Source organism: Balaenoptera acutorostrata, chromosome 3 (assembly GCF_949987535.1).
Source record: "Balaenoptera acutorostrata chromosome 3, mBalAcu1.1, whole genome shotgun sequence".
Classification (NCBI taxonomy): domain Eukaryota; kingdom Metazoa; phylum Chordata; class Mammalia; order Artiodactyla; family Balaenopteridae; genus Balaenoptera; species Balaenoptera acutorostrata.
The window spans coordinates 177,259,155-177,276,932 of record NC_080066.1 but is presented as its reverse complement, the minus strand read 5'-3'; positions in this window follow the sequence as shown (position 1 = coordinate 177,276,932).

Here is a 17,778-nt window from a genome sequence, read left to right as displayed (position 1 = left end):
TAATGAAGTTAAAGTGCCTGATAAAATGCACTTTTGTTTCTATTGAGTACGGAATGTTGGAATAACTTCTATGAGGTCTGTCTTTATTGGAAAACTAATGCCATGATTTCTTCTCTGTACAGCGAAAAAGAGTAATCAGCAGGGTTAATCCAAAACATGTGTCCGTCTCCATGCCACCATCACATCTTACTCTAGCTTGAGTAAATGCTGAGCCAATCAGGCTGGATTCTCCACTGAAGGTGGGGTTGAGTTTAGGAGAAAGAGAAACAAATGTATTTACACATATAAAAGAGATAGTTATTCGAGATGACTTAGTGGTTGGTTTTGTAATTTAGGTTTTAAAATCCCTTCACAGAGGCAATTTGACAATTCGCTAAGAAGAAGGAGTTTGGAATTGGAAAATCAAATACACAAGAGGTCATAGGCTGAAAGATGTGAAGATTATGTTATTTTACTTGAAACGTTCTTTTAAAAATGTATCTCAAAGTGAAAATTATTTTGTGCTCTGTATATATTTATATAGGGGGTCAAGAGGATCTCAGGGAATTTAGAAACATCTTTCACCTGGAGTCACAATCCATATTATTTGTAAAGTATGGAATCTCAGAAGGTAGATTCCCATGTTGAAATGCGTTGTGAAAGTTTTCACTGAGAAATACAGTCCAGCCTGGCCTTTAGTAGATGTTCTCCTGTGTGTCTCTAACTCCTTGTGCTACTGATTGCTTATTATCATTCTGCTGACTGTTTAGGATAAGGTTCTGCCACTGCTGAGTGACGTTCAGGTTGGTGAACCATTAAATCCCTTCCAGGTTATTTAAAAAGAGGCTGCAGTCCATATCCTGTAGATGACCAGCCAGGGCCTGTCTCCATCTGGCCACTTTCTAGACTCATTTTTAATGACACCCCACGCTCTCTACCTCACCCTGGAACCACACAGAGCTTCCTGGTGGCCCCTGTACATTTCATGTTTTTTTCATATGTCTCTCCCTCTCTGTTCCCACTGCTCTACCCTTCCTTTGGCCCCAGATTCTTTTCCTTCTCCTTGTGCTGAAGACCTAGCTCCTGAGGGTTTCCCAGTTGGAGTGAGTTCTCTCTGCCCCCTTGCCCATACTTCCCTTTTTCCTACTTGTTTTCTTGTCCCTGGTCTCCCTGAACTGTGAGCTTTATGGAGAATGACTGACAAAGGTATTTCTTCCTTTGTTTTGCTTTCTTTGGTCAGGAGGAAACATGCACATACATTCTGCAAGTCCAGGGACATAGCGTGAGATCACAGCAGGGCCATGGGCTGTGGGTGGGATGGCATGGAGGGTGGATTTCAGAGTCCATGCTGTGTTTCAGTGCATCTCATTCAATCCAAGATCTGAAGAGGCTCAAGACTGAACCCTTCAAATTCCTGGAAGATCCCAAGTGTCTTGAGTAAGCTTGGTGCCCAAGACTTGGCTAAAGTGGAAAGCCAAGAATTCAACCTGGGAAAGAGTAACGGGGACAGATGCAGAGGGAGGAGACTAATTTGGTCCATTTGGCCCAGTGAAGGCTCTTAATTTGTGGCTTCCTCTACTCCAGAGTATGCAAGCTTGGGCTCCCGGGTGTTATAAAGGTGTTTCATGTTTCCAGTAACTTGCTTCTGACCTTCTGTTTTCTTAAGATATAAGTTGGTTTTTCATCTGCTCATTCATTCATTCATTCATAGATTCAACAAATAAATGCCAGCTAGGATGTCCAGGCTGCATGGGAGAAGACGCACAGGGACTGCATCCTCACGGAGCTCACAGTCTGTGGTTGAGACTAACACGGCAACAGGTGGCCTGACAGGGGGCTGTCGGGGCACAGAGGAGGGCCTCCAACCCACCTTGGGAGGCTGTCACCTGGGAAGGCTTCCAGAAGAGAGAAAGTTTAAGCTGAGTCTTAAAGAACAGGCAGGTGATGCTGTGGGAAACGGATACTGCAGACAGAACAGCATGCAGGTAGATGCAGGGGAGTGAGGGGCCTAGAGATCAAGCAGTCTGCATGCAGCTCAGCCTACCTGGGCTGTGGGCTGCCTTTGCAGCAGTGGGTGGGAGGCAAGGATGGAAGTGAGAGTGGAGACAGCAGGATGGGAGGCCAGGCTGAGAGGCCTGGGTTTTGACTTGCAGGCGGGGGAACCAGGAGCGGCATTGAAACAGGGACATGAATTCGATGTCTGTTTGGGAAGGATGCTTCAGGCAGCCGCATTGTGCAGGGAGAGCCACTCTCTGCAGAATGACAAAGAGCTCCACTCACACTGAGATGCTTCACGATTGTCACTCGTGAGGCTGACTGCCTGGTGTGTTAATGTGCCCGATGAGCAGGCCCTGCAAACAGAGGGATCTGCACCTGCCCGAGGGCAAGACAGAAGGGAGGTTAGGAATCTCCAAGCAGAGTCCCAGACACAGAAACCACCAGCTTCCTATGGGTATTTCCCAAGCAGAGGCTGGCTTTTGGGCTTGTCCGAGATAACTGTATGTTTGCCGAGTTTCAATATACGGGGAAGCTGTCCCCAGAAGGGCTTTGACTCCACGTGCTGCCATTGATGCCAGCCAGCGGGGGCTGTGCAAATGCAGCATCACAGGCAGAGGACCCAGGGCTTCTGCTGGAAAGGAAGAACTTTCCTGCAGGTGGAGTGGTCAGGACAGAGAAGTCTCCCTTGTGAGGATGTGACTTCCACCCTCAGAGGTCTTCGAGGGGCCTCTGACGACAGAGGACTAACATACCTGTGTAATGAATGGATGCATGAGGGAAAAAACATGTGGGCATTGACTCACAGAGGGGAACTGAGCTAACTTTTGGGAACTGTTTTAAAGTTAAAAAGCAATACTGATTGTAAAAATAAAAGGATAGAGAAACATAGAGTCAAAGTCTTATTTTTTTCTACTCTTCCCCACTATAAACAATCTTATACCCTGTTTCTACAGATATCAACCGGGGCAACAGGCACATGGAAAGATGCTCAACATCACTAATTAGTAGAGAAATGCAAATCAAAATACAACGAGGTATCACCTCACACCAGTTAGAACGGCCATCATCAAAAAGTCTACAAATAATAAATGCTGGAGATGTTGTGGAGAAAAGGGCACCTTCTACACTGTTGGTGGGAATACAAACTGGTGCAGCCACTATGCAGAACAGAATGGACGGTTCTTAAAAAAAAACTAAAAATAGAGCTACCATATGATCCAGCAATCCCATTCCTGGGTGTATATCTGGAGAAAACTCTAATTCAAAAAGATACATGCGCCCAATGTCCCTAGCAGCACTATTTACAATAGCCAAGACAAGGAAGCAACCTAAATGTCCATCAACAGAGGCATTGATAAAGAAAATGTGGTATATATACATAATGGAATATTAGTCATAGAAATGAATGAAATAATGCTATTTGCAGCAACATGGATGGACTATCATACTAAGTGAAGTGAGTCAGACAAAGAAAGGTGAATATCATGATACAACTTATATATGGAATCTAAAAAATTGATAGAAATGAGCTTATTCACAAAACAGAAACAGACTCACAGACATAGAAAACAAACTTATGGATACCAAAGGGGGAAGGGAGGAGGGAATAAATAAGGATTTAACAGATACACACTACTAAATATAAAATAAACAGCAAGGACCTACTGTATGGTACAGGGAATTATACTCGATATCTTGTAATAGCCAATGATGGAAGAGAATCTGAAAAATAATATATATGTATATATATATATATATATATATATATATGTAACTGAATCACTTTGCTGTACACTTGAAACACTGTAAATCAACTATACTTCAGTTAAAAAATCTACATATAAAAAATAACAATAATTGCATTATTATAGAGAAATATAGAATGAAAGTCTTACATTATTTTTTCTACTCTTTCCCAGTACACACAATTCTATACCTTGTTTCTACAGATATCAACCTAGGAAGCAGTTTGATATCCAAATTGGCATATATTTAGTATGAACATATAAGTACATATTTATATGTCTTATAATTTTATGGATATATATCCACATTTTAATGTAATATATAATGCATAATTTGTGTTTTATCAATATCTATTTATCTATTTATCCATTCATCCATCTATCTGTCATATCTATCTATCTATCTATATCTCAGAGTTAACTTGGGTTTCTCACTTGTATACATTTTTCACTTACATTGCTTTTTTCACTTAATAATGTAACATGGACTTCTTCCTATGTCAGTGGCCACGAAGCACACTTTTTAATGGCAGCAAAAAATTACATAGCTTAGATTGAATTAACCATTCCCCATCTTTCTAATTTTTGTTATTCTGCAAACATTGTTAAAATTATCACCCAAATATATATTTTATGTTATGTAATTGTATGACAAGTTGCATATTCTTTTTATATGTACTTGTTCAAATGTATGAGCATTTTTAGAGTCCTAAAAATACACTTGCTGGGTCAAAAGTATGCATCTTTTTCATTGTTGTAAAAAAGCCAAATGGTTCCCCCAAAATGGTATCAGTTTTCACTCCAATCAACTTTGGTCAAAATGCCTGCTTTTCAACAGTTTTTCCGATTACATTTTTAAAAATGGTTTGCAATCAGAGCAATTGTGTCTCAATTTAAAAATTTTCATTCCCCTGATTAATCATAAGTCTGTACATCCTCTTATGGACTTATTGGCCATTTGTGTTTATTTTTCTTGTGGGGAACGTTAGAATTTTTGAACATTTTTTCTCTTCACTTGTCTGTCTCTTATTAACTCTATATGTGTATATAAAGGGTTCCTATAATTTACTAAGATATTAATGTGGCAAAATAATCTATTGAGAAAATACTTCTTTTATTTTTCTCACCTATAGGTGCTCCATAAAGAAATGACAGGTATTTCCCCAAATCTCATCCCCACCCCCAAGCCCCTCCTTCCAACAGGCAGAGCCCGTCAGCTTTTGCTTTTAGTGTCCAGGCTCTCCCTAATCCCAGGAAGATTGGGAGGGTTTTGTGTGTTCCAGGCCCAGGGAGGAAACCATGCCAGGTGGCGGGTGCCCTCCCTAAACAGGTCTTTGATTTCTACGCCTGGGCCCACTGAGGCAATTAAGCTGGATTTGTCTGACGGGGCAGGGGATCAAAGTTTTGATGTTTTGAGAACTGAAGAAGAGAAAAGCTCAACCTGAGAAGGGGACAGAAAATTCCCCCAGGACAGGGGTGATAGGCATCTCCATGGTGGGAACCTGAGCTGGAGAGAAAGCAGCCCCTCTGACATGGGAAGACTAGGGAAGGGAGACTGGGTTGGTGCAGGTGAGGCCTGAGCCCTTGCTTGCACAGCAGGAGGTAGGCAGCTGGAAGTCGCCTGTCATTGGACTGGACGGTGCAGACTTGAGCCAGGACTGGTCTGCAGCAGCCATCCTGGCCCACTTCCCAGGACCCGGCTCATGTCTGAAAAAGTAGCATGGAGGCGATGCTGACGCTAGACTTCCCATCAGTGTTGGTGGGTGAGCACTCCAGCTGTATTTGTTTTGAATTAGACACACGAGAAGGCGGCATTGGCAACACAACAGAGCATGGTAAAGATGAGAACAGACTCTGGAACCAGGCAGCCTGGACAGAGTTCTGGTTCCTCTGCTGACTTTTGTATGACCTTGGGCAAGCTACTTCTCTGGTCCTTCTCTCAGTTTCCTCATCTGCACAGTGGGAGCAATAACAGGGTTTACCTCTGGGAGTTTTACTCAGTTAACTTTTGTAAAGCACATATCAAGCACTCTAAATATTAACATCATTATAAATCATGGTAAATATGTTCTCTGTTTTTAAACTTTGTTTATGGTGAATTCTGTCATCTAGAAGTGTAGTAGTAGTACCACTACTAGTAGTAGAAGAATCAGTGGTAGTTTAGCAGCAGCAGTAGTAGTAGCGTAGCATCAGCAATATAGTAGTAGTTGTATAGTAGCAGTGTGGTAGTGGTATAGTAGTTGTAGTATTATTAGTACAGTAGCAGCAGTAGTATATTAGTAGTCATAGTATAGTAATTGCAGTAGTAGTAGTGTGCTGGTATTAGTATAGTAGTGGTAGTATAGTAGTGGTAGTATAGTTGTAGTATTAGTAATAATTGTAGTGGTAGTATAACAACAGTAGTAGGTATAGGAGTAGAAATAGCAGTAGTAGTAGGAGGAGTATAGTTGCAGCAGTAGCAAAGTAGTGTAAGAGTGTAGTAGTAGTAGCAGTAGAAGCAGTAGAAGCAGTAGTAGTGGTAGTATTAGCAGTAGTAGTGGTAGTAGTAACAGCAATAGTAGTATAGTAGCAGCAGTAGTATAGTAGTATAGTAGTAGAAGTAGTAGTACATTAATTGCAGTGGTAGTGTATTAGTATTAGTATAACAGCAGTACTACTAGTAGTAGTGGTGGTGTAGTAATGGTGGTATAGTAGTTGTAGTAGTAGTAATAATAGTAGTAGTTGTGTAACAGCGGTAGTGGTATAGGAGTAGTAACAGTAGTAGCAGTAGTAGTAGTATACTGGCAGCAGTAGCATAGTAGTAGTATAGTAGCAGCAGTAGCACAGTAGTAATGGTAGTAGTGGTAGTAGTAGTAGTAGTAGTATAGTAGCAGCAGTAGTATAGCAGTACAGTAGTAGTAGTAGTAGTAGTTGTTTTACTGGAGAAAACATCTCTTCTGGCTTTTAGGTTTTGCATCCTTCTTAGGAAGTCTCTCCCCACCTCTCAGTGAAACAGAATCAACAATATTTTCCTCTACAATTCTACTTGTTTCTTTGACATTTAGATCTCTAACCCCACTTACCCCTCCAATCCCATCTCTTAACACCTTCAGGCATCGTATTGAGGCCAGGTGGCTCTTTCAGTTTCTGGAAAGCACCAAGTCTTTCCTGCCTTTGGCCTTTCACATGTCTCTTCCACCCTGCATTTCAGCTAAAAGACCCCTTCTGAGCAACCTGTTTAATTAAGCCCCCTGACCCCCTTCTCCTCTGTCACAGAAACATGTTGGTTTCCTTCCCAGCACTTCTCATAGTTGAAATGACATCTTATTACCTTCCCTCTTGTCCAGCTCCCAAATGGAAGAGCCATTGGTTCAGTGTCTGTGTCTATTTATGGGCCCATCACCACTACGCACCTGAGTGCCTAGCAAAGCCTTGGCACCCAGATGCTGAATAAATATTTCTAAAGTGAATGAATAAATCCATCTACAATTTATTTGGGGATAGATTATGAGGAAGGCATTTGATTACCTTTTTCTCCAAGTAGATAACCAAATATAACTTCATTCTTTTCAGAAGGCATATTTCCTCCACGGATTTGACATGTCCTCCTTTTTGTGCGTTTTATTCTTACACACACTTGGGGTCAGTTCTTAACTCTTTCTCCTCTGATATTTCTCCATTTGTCTCTTCCTGGGATAATATCATAGTTTTAATTATTGTAGCTTTATAGCCTTGTTTATGCCAGTTGTAGGGCAAGTTATCCGTCCCATTATTCTTAATTAATTTTTTCTTTGACTATTCCTGTACATTTTCTTTTCTGATGAATTTTAGTGCTGTCTTGCCAAGTTCCATAAAAGACTCCGTTGGGATTTTAATTGAGATTATATTACTTTTGTAGATTCAGTTGGAGATTCTTGACATCTTTACACCATTCCACCTTTTCACCCAGGACATTGTGAGTCTCTATACATGTGTTTTTTTTTTGTTTTGTTTTTGTTTTTGTTTTTTTTTAACAATCAAGACTACTCTCTAGGTTCCTACATAGAATTCTTGGCTGTTTCACGTTAGTTTTATTCCTAGATTTTTTAAATGTAGTTTTAAATAATTTAAAAGGAACTTTTTTCTGTTACAATATTTTCCAATGTTTAGTAACATCAATTTAATAGTTTCTAGCCATATACTTTCTGTGATACTATGACTCCATGACTGGGTTAATAGTGATACTAATGATAAATAATAATAATAACCCATCACTAAATGTCTAGTATGTGCCATGGACCATGCTAGCTATTTTCCATATATCTGTATCTTGTTTAATTATCACAAAAATTCCTACAAAGCTGACATACTGTCATTCCCCGTCTAATAGATGCAGGAAGCTGAGACATCTGCCTGGGCTCACAGAGCCGGTGGTGGCTGGTGTACAACACACATGGATCTTCCTGAGGCTGGACACAGCCTTGCCTCACTTGTCTGTACTGTCCAAGTGAGAAGTATCATTAAAAACAGATGTTTTATTAGAACTTACACAATGATTATCAGCAATTGTACTCCCTGATTTTCAGAAATGACCATAATTGGAATGGATCTTACAGTGTGTTAAGTCCAACCTCACTGCCTAGGGCTTGCATCCCCTCAGGAGCATCTGCCATAGAAGATGCAGCTACTGCACACACACCTCGAATAATAGGAAGATAACGCTTCCCACGGCAGCCCGATGAATCTTTGGATCCCTCTGACTGTCAGAACATCCCTCCTTGGGTTGAGTGAAACCTATCTCTTTCTGATCTTCCTTCCTTGTCATGGGTCCCACTCCTCCCTGTACTTACTCCTTAGAGCTGGCCTCCTCCTTAGATGCCATTGTCCAGTGGAGTCTTTCTCTGGAAACTTTAAGCTAAATGAAGACAGACTTGTGTTGTGTCTTCCACTGAGTCCCCAGTTCCGTGCTTCATACTTCACATGGAGAAAGTTCTCAATAGATATTTGGTGAATGAGCTGATGAGTTGCCTTCATTGACTTATCCAGAACAAGCCTATTCCCACTTCCTCATGGTGCTTTCCTATTATCTTAGGATAATTACTTTTTTGGCTCCTGTGTGCTCGCTGAACAGCCCCAGTTCAATCAATGATTCTTCTAAGGCAGAGACTAGAGAATACCCTTCCCCTGGCCATGTTCCTCTGGGCAGGGTCCAGTTTGCCCATGTCCCTATTAGGGAATGGTGTCCTGGATCACCCCATTTCTCCAGCTACCATCAGAGAGGACCAAGGAGTGCAGTAACTAAAACTTCCATCACGTTCTGTCCCATAGTTCTCCAACCATCACGTTTTTCACCTTTCTCCACTACAACCTCTGACCCCAATGTAGTATTTATTTTACCTCATTCCAGTGGTGTTGCAAATATCAGTAACCTTGTCCAGTTGGGACTAAGGCTGGTGACTTCCCTTCTCAAGCACAAAGAGTCTGACTTACTAGTGAATGGTAATTAGACAAGATGTTATCTGTTGGTCCATTTCATGCATGTTCCAAAGATACATATTCTTTGAGAGTTGTCTGGTCATTTTTCCACCCAGAAATATTGCAGCAGAGCCTTAATATTCTATAAAATAATAACACTAAGGATGAAGGAGAGATCTACACCTCCTGGTTCTTGCTCTCCCTGGATTGTGAGCGCTGATTAGAGCTGTGGAGGCCGCTGTGTGTGTGTGTGTGTGTTTTGGTGAGGGGGGGGGTGGTGGGAGGGCTGGTCTCAGAGACACAACAGAACAATGTGAGGTCAGCAGAAGAGGGCAGGCATGGGCGGAGAGGAACCCTCGTGCCCCTGTCTTCATTTGGCTCGGAACCCCCAGGACAAAGGCAACATTGTGCTTGGGTCAGGCCACTGTGGATGAAAGGCCCTGTCTTGTACAGCAGGATCCAGGCACCGAGTGGGGTGGGGATGTAGACTAGACAGAGAAGGAGCAACAGAGGACAGAGGCTGGGCGGACACCGTGAGTGGAGGCTGGACTCCCAGAACTGGGGACAGAGAAAGGAGAGGGAGGCCACACAGAGGCAGAGGGGCCTGGAGGAGAGTCAGGGTGGAGAGGAAATGAAGCAAAAGGAGAGGGAGAGGGAAAAGGCAGAGAGAGAACCAGGCCAGACGGAAGTGGAGTGAACGAAGGGAGACGAGCCAGCAGGACTTTGCAAAGGAAGAAGAATGGGATGAAGACATCGGAGGAGGGTAGGAGACGTGGCTGCTATCTCCTGGCGACAGTGTCACTGCCCATTAGCCCCGTTTCCCAGCCCCTGGCCCCCGCACTTGGTGCCAGTATGGGGGTGGGATATGGGATCCTGGATTCAGGCCCCGGGGCTTAGCGGGAAGACCAGCCTGCCCTCTTCTCACCCACCGTGGGCAGGGATGGATGCAGCGGCTGCCTTCTGAGGGCTGGGAGAGGCAAGGGATCAAGGCCATCTGTGGGCGAAATGGAAGCAGGAATCTGTCTGAAGTCTGCATGGCTGGCCCAGTCCGTGATGTTAACTGTAGGTTAATGGAAGACGCAAGAGAGGAGCAGCGCGTTCCAGGCGCTGAGCAGATCGCTTGGGGTCCTGGAGGGGCGACCTGCTCTTTCCGGCTCCGTGGGCGAGCTGTGCATGCGTGTGCACATGCGCACCCGCACACCCGGCCCTTGACCACTTGCCACCAGAGCAAGAGAAGTTCGAGTGGACGGCCCTGACCTCGAGTGCACAGGAGAGGCTGGCTGCAGCCTTCCACGTGAATTTTGGACGGGGCTGTGTGGGGCTGTAGGGAGGTGACAAGGTCCCAGTTAAGCAGGGGTGGAGTTAAGCCCAGGGAGGACCATGTGCTTCTCTGTGCTGTCGCAGAGAGGGGTCCAGAATCCTGGCAAGTGCACAGGGAGAAGGTCCCGTCCAGTCTGGGATGGGGGTGGGTGACACTTGGACTCATTGTTTGTGCTGCTTTTCCGAAGGTTCTTGCCTTTGACGCACTGGTGCCCAGGTGACCTGCTGGTGGGCTTCCATTCCTCATGGCAGGCATCCCTGCCGCTCATACAACTAACTGGAAGCTGTGTTAGGCACCGGGCACCTAGGAGGGCTCTGGCACCCCCTCAGAAGTTGACATGTGGCATCTCTGATGCCCTGTGGTTAGTATTAGCCCCTCCATCTAAGAAATGAGGGAATAATGCCTTCAGTTGATTCAGGAAGTAAAAACTGCCCACTGATCACATGATTGAAATGGGCAAGATCCTGTGAGCCCACATCAGTGTACCTGGATTTTAAATTATTTCATGACCTTGGCCCATACATTTACTCATCACGAGCCCCAATTTCATCCTTTCAGTGGAGACCATATTCTCTGTATTACAGACCCTCTCACCTGGATCAAATGAGGTAATGTGGGAAAGCACAGACACACTGCCTACCTGGAGGGAGGGGTCCAAATTTGCCAGCTGTCTTCCAGCCGCCCCCAGCCTCTCCTCCATGTCCTTTCTCTAATACAGGGGTTTCCCACATGGCACTGAGTTTTAATTACTGGTAAAGCTTCAGATGGTATATTTGAGGGCATCTTGTATGTGAGAAGCTGTGGATTCCAGTCCTGGTTGGGTTATTTGGTGCCATGTGGTCCTGGACCACACATCACCCCCCTCTCTATCTCTTTCCTCATCTGTTCCTAACCCTGCCTGCTCTAAAGTGTTATTTTCATATTTAGTTCTGGACATGAATGTGATCGCAGAGCAAGAAACAACTGGGAGACAGACCCAAACTTCTGGAGAGCTGGTGCATCATGGGTTCCTGGTGTTTGCTGAGAAGAGGGTAAAAGGCTCCAAGGCAGATGAACCATGCAGAGTTTCTTGGACAATAAGACACTCCTCTCTCTCTCTCTGTCTTTCTCTTTGGGCCTGGTGTGCTTATCACATTTCCAACTTAACCCAGGAAGATTGACCAAGGTTAATGAGAGCAGTTGATGGAGGTTCCCCACCGCTCGAATCTGGATATTACCAACAGCCAACTGCAGAGGCAGCAGTAAACAAAGTCCTGACAAGTCCTCTGTTTCTCTTTGGACTCAGAGCCAGAAACCCACTCAACTCCAGTGTCTGAAGATGCTGGAGCGAGAAACAGCGAGGCTCTGAAAACCAGCGCATAAAACCAGGCTCTGCTCTCACTGTTCTCCCCCCTTATTTAACCATGTCAGCTCTCGGGCAACTGGAAAACATGAAAAGGCCTCTGGATGCCTCCTGGAATATGTTCTCCATTAACCCACAGCTGGTAGCAGTTACAGCAAAATTAGAAAACATTGAAGTGAAATTGTCATCTTTTTTTTAAAAGTTAAAACTCTTCGAATTCCAAAGTTGTGAGCACTTGGGATGACTGGGGAGGTAGGAAAGGGAGAAACCATGACCTTAACCTTTCAATCATGCTGTGCTCATGGTTGGGATGACTCCCACCCAAAGATAGATGTGCTTTCTAGAACCCTGACTCCATCTCAGCCTTGCCCCAAGCAGAGATTCAATAGGAAAGACGCTCTGGGACCACTGAAGTTCACCCAGATCATTTTCACTGAAAATATGTAATATTTCTTCATCCTTCTAATTTATTTATTTTTATTAAAATTTTTATTGAGAGAATTTCAGGTAAATAAATGGTTGTGAGAAATAATGCAGAGGGACCAGTGTAGACTTTACCCAGTTTCTCCTCATGGCAACATTTTGCAAAACTATCATATAATATCACAAGTAGAATACCATTGCCATAGATACAATCCACCAATCTTTCTCAGACTTCCCCAGTTTGACTTCGACTCATTCTTGTGTGTATTTAGTTCTATACAATTGTATCTCATGTGTAGATTCCTGTATCCACCACCACAGTCAAGAGACTGAAGAGTTCCATCACCACGAGGAGACCTCACGTTGATCATTCGTAACTACATCCACCTCCCTTCTGCTTCCATCAGCCCCATAACTAAGCCCTGGTCATCATTAATTGGTTTTCCATCTCAATAATTTTGTGATTTCAAAGATGTATAAATGTATAAATAAATGTATGTATAAATAAAATCATATAGTATATAATCTTTTGGGCTTTGGCTTTTGCACTCAACGTTATTCCATTGAGAATCGTCTAAGTTGTTACATGTGCCAATAGTTGGTTTCTCTTTCAACGTTATTCCATTGAGAATCATCTAAGTTGTTACATGTGTCAATAGTTGGTTTCTCTTTATCTCTGAGTAGCATTCCATGGTATGAGTGTATCAGTGTGTTTAACCAATCACCTGTTGAAGGACATCTGGGTTGTTTCCAGTTTTTGGCTATTATGAATAAAACTGCCATGAATATCCATGTCCAGGTTTTTGTATGAACATATGTTTTGAGTCCTAATTTATATTTGCATAAAGGTTTGGGGTTGTGCTGAGTGGGGAGAGATTAAAGTCGGAGACCTGGGTTTAAGGGCAAGCTCTACTGTTGACTGAGTAGTCAAAGGCAAGCTTGAAAAATCAGGCTAGCCATCCTCCTTTGATATTATTTGGTGGATGAAATTTAAAATTGTGTATCAAAATGTTCTCACTTAGACACACTATAGAAATGTATACAGTATTAGCCTTACTACTGAATTTCTAATATACCCAGTGTAATTTGCTTTTGACCATAGAGAAAGAAAGGTCAATAAAATATATTATTACAAAAAAGTCCCACACGCATCTATGGGAACCAGTGGAAAGCGTCTAAATAAGCGAAGATATTTTTATCCAGATAACAATGCACGTAGATATAACTGTTTCTGGAAAGCAGTCTAAGGTTACATGCTTGTCTTCTCTGAGCCTGAGTATCTTCACATGTAAAATGACAGGATGATATTGCTTTCTCAAAGGCTGTTATGTGGATTAAATGAGGTAATAAGAATTAACCAACAGCCTGGTGGCAGCGGACATACAGCGAGGTCTTAATAAATATTTTTGAAGTGCATATTAAGAGCCTTAAAAATACATATTTCTTTTTGCCTCTAGTAACTATAAGTAAGTAACTATAACTAAATCTGCTCTCAGTAAATTATCCAAAGTTAAGAGAAAGTCTCATTTTTAATAATTTAAATGCCCATTCATATGTTGGATTATGCAAAAGCATTAATGAAAAAAAGTGAAATGTAGAAACGATTGTTGATATGTTGGATATTTCTCAGCACTCTATGTTAGGTGGAAAAGGAAGGATCCACATTTACCTGCAGCATGGTATTATCTATGTGCCAAAACAGCATTCCAAGGAGAGAAAAATATCAAAAAACCAGCAATAGTAGTATCTGGATGTCAGAGTAGTCTTATATCTACAATCCTCCAATTTTACACATTTTCTACAATAGCAGGTGTTAATTTGGCAATCAGAAGAAAAACTTACTTAAAATATCCTATAGCAAAATCTATTTTTGGAGGCATGGAATAGTATCATAGGAGATGGTGGAGAGTGAGGGGTTACTTTTCAGGAATCTAGCAAAGGGATTTAGAACGCCCCTCCAGATGGAGGTCAACCACTGCTGGAATGTCTGAAGAGCCCCTGGAGCATGAACAAGGGGGTCCAGGACACATGCCTGTTACTCTCTGTGGACTCAGGGACAGGAAACAATCTCCCTGCTTCAATCTCCTCCCATAACTGATGGTGATAATAATGCTCACTCTGCAGGTTACAGTAAGAATAAATGTAAAGAGGTGAATGCAGTCCTCAGCACATAAGTGTGCATGGTGTAAGTGGTAGTTATTATAGGCAAACTGAAAGAAAATTGAGTGAATCATCCAATAATCAGAACCACGTATACAGAATTAAGATCTGAGAGAGGGAGGCAGAGAAAGGTCCAGCTATTGCCAAGACCCCTGAGGACAGAGGGAGAAGACAATTCTGATGAAGAAGGAAGCAAAGACCCTTTGCTTCTGGCTGCTTGGCAGAGCTGGACCTTCTCTATGAAGCCTTCCCCCAAGGCTCCACGAAGTTTTATTCCCTCCTCACTTCCTAGATGTATGGCTCTGCTTCCTCGTTTGTGGCTTGTGGGGACATTTGCCATGTTCTGTCGTAGTCCCTAGATTTGTGCAGGCAATACCTCCTCATGTCCTCATGTTGGGGGCTCCAGGGTCAGGCAGCCTGGATTGAGTGCCCACTCCACTGCTTAGTAGCAGTGTAGTTTTGGGCACACTTCCTTATTTGGAGGATAAATCAGAAGCAACTTAAATAGTTTGTGGTGAGGATGAAATAAATTTAATCCACAGAAAGTGCCTGGCATATAGTAAGTGCTCAATAAACACAATCCATTATTATCAACCGAGCCAGTTACGTCTTATTGATCACTGGGTCTATGTTTTTGAAACATCTACCAGGTGCAATCACTGTTCTAAGCACAAGGGATAAATTGATGACAAAAGAAGCAATATTCCTGCCCCAATGGCCTCACCTTTCCCACAGATGCACAAGCAAACAAATGATACCATCTTAGTTGGTGATAAATGCCAAGAAGAAGAGTGAAGCATGGTAAGGTGATAGGGAGAAGAGGGCTCTCTAGGACCCTGACGGGTGAATGTTACATGACGTGAGATATCTATACCATATTATTTTTCTAAAACCCAAGAAATCCTGAATTCTAAACACCCAGGGGTTTCAAGTAAGGAATCTTCGGAGCTGTGAAGGGTCTTGTAGGTACCAGGAATTTCTTTAGCTGCTTTTACATGCAGCATTTCATTGGGTGCTCAATTCTTGACACACCAGTGAGTGTTGTGTTAGAGACATCAGTAAGAAAGCAGAGGTTCAGAGCATTTAAATATCCTGCCCAAGGTCACTTAGCTATTGAATCACTGAGTCAGGGTCTGTGTCCCTATCTAGGACTCTGCTCTCCCCACACCTTCTTTCCACACTGGATTATGTGATTTCAGAACCATCTCTTACAGAACCTGAGTGTGCATGCCTTGGCTCTCCTTTGTCTTATTTAGACTGCCAGCCTGGACAGAAGTAGGAGTTGCTAATGGGTCACTTAAGACACTCAAACTCAAACAGAGCAGCTTTTATTATTTCCCATGGACAAAAGGAATCAGGGCCAGTATTAAATATAATTACCGTGCATGGGGTTAACAAATGGCATTTCTATCCTGTGTGCACTTGTGGTGTCCAGAGGCCCAGCTGTGGCCCCTCAGGTCACCTAATCCCCCTTTGCTTTTATCCTCAGAATCTGAGCAGGAGGAGTCCAGGGTTCTCAAATTACCTTTCTTCCCTTTTCACTCTGAGTACTTTCTCCGACTGATGTGGCTTTCTCTTTTTCTTGTGTTCCTTGCCTCTCTCCTCCCCACACCCCCTCCACCTCCATGGCAGCCCATAGCCTTTCTGTACTTGAACATCCTAAATGGTCTTAAGTACAAAACTGGGTCCTTGTGGTTTCTCCTTACTTGAACTCAGAAGAACTTATCCCTGACTTAGTTGCCTCAGCCCACAAAGCTGGGGGCAGGATAGAATTTTTCAAAATCCGGTTATTCTACTCATACCAACAGGGCCCTGGAAAGCTGACTAGGTCCTCTGCATAAGCTTCTCTTTGATCCGCATAGCAGTATCTGGCTTGGGGCCCAGAAGTTGCCACCTACCACGCACTGTAGAGAATGGGTAAGCTTCTGAATATCCTGTGTCTGTGGTTCTTCCTCATCTATTACATCAAAGGTCATAACAACCATCCTGCATGATCCCACCGATCAAGCAGCAAACATGCCCCTGAAATCTCAATGAGGGCAGGGACCAGGCTGGTCCTGCTCACCTGGGCATCCCAGCGCATGGAACCCAGCAGGTACATTGTAGTGGCTCAGTATGTGCAGTGAATGACCAGCATGTGTGACTTTGTCAGTGTAGTCTAGAACAACTGGGGATGTTACAGACGTTAGTGTCCATCCCCCTTTGCTGACATTGAAGACCAAGTATCAGACCAGAAATCAGGAGACCTGGGATCTCCTTCTGATTTAGGCTGATCCATGCATTGTTGAATGGGAAGGTTTACCCCCACGACTTGGCCTTACATGTCTAAGGAGTAAATAAAGATATTGGATATGGGATCTCCAAAGCCCTTTCCTCTGGGACATAACAATATATAATGAAGTTATTTGTGTCATCAAATGAGTTCATTGGAGACAAGGAACCTCAGCCTCACTTTTCACCACTGCAGAAAGCAGTAATCCTTTAATCTTTGGTTTTCCAGAGAGAATTAATTTAGGGTTCCACCTGGGTATGCTGAAAGGAAGTACAGTTGGTCCCACTTCCAACATACAACTAGAATCTCTCCACTTCCCACCGTGTCCCTGTTAAATCCCTATTCCTGGAGCCATCTTATCTCACTGGGATGCTGCATTGGATTCTGACCAGCCTTCCACCTTAATCTTGACACTCTCCAGTCCCTTCTCACAGCCCCCAAAGACATCCTCGAACATCCAAATTGTGTCACAATATCCCCCTGCTTTCAACCTCCTGATGCTTTCCCAAGTCAAGTCAAATACACTCTAGGTTCCTTCCTTGGCCTTGGATCCTGTACCTATTCTGGCCCCAGCCTTTCTCTGAAATTTTCTCCTAAATCTCTCTGCCTTATTTTTAGGGTCAAACCGCATTGACCTTCTCTCTGTAATATACCAAGCTTGTTGATCTTTTTGGCCTTTTTGGTTGAAATAATCTTGCCATAAAAATTCTTATGGGAAGGCAGAGGCTTCAGAAGGACAGACATTTGGGGCTGTGGTTCTTCTCCACCTGGGAACAAACTTTGACCAGAACAGTAAGCAGAACAATGCTTGTAGAGCATTTGATGGTTCAGAAAATGCTTCCATTGCATTGTCTAATTCACAGCAAATTCTTCATCAGAGTATAATTTTTAGCTCTATTATACAGATGAGAAAACTGAGGTTGGAGAACTTTAAGTGAGGTTAAGCAAAGTGATCATTAGGTCTGCCCGCAAGTGTAACTTCCTAAGCTTACAAGCATTGCTGATTCTCAGTATAATATCAGCGGAAGGTTTGCAGGCCCCCATGGTATCTCCTTGCCTGCATCTGCACTTTGAATTTGCTCAGTAAGCCCAGGCAAAGGGGCAG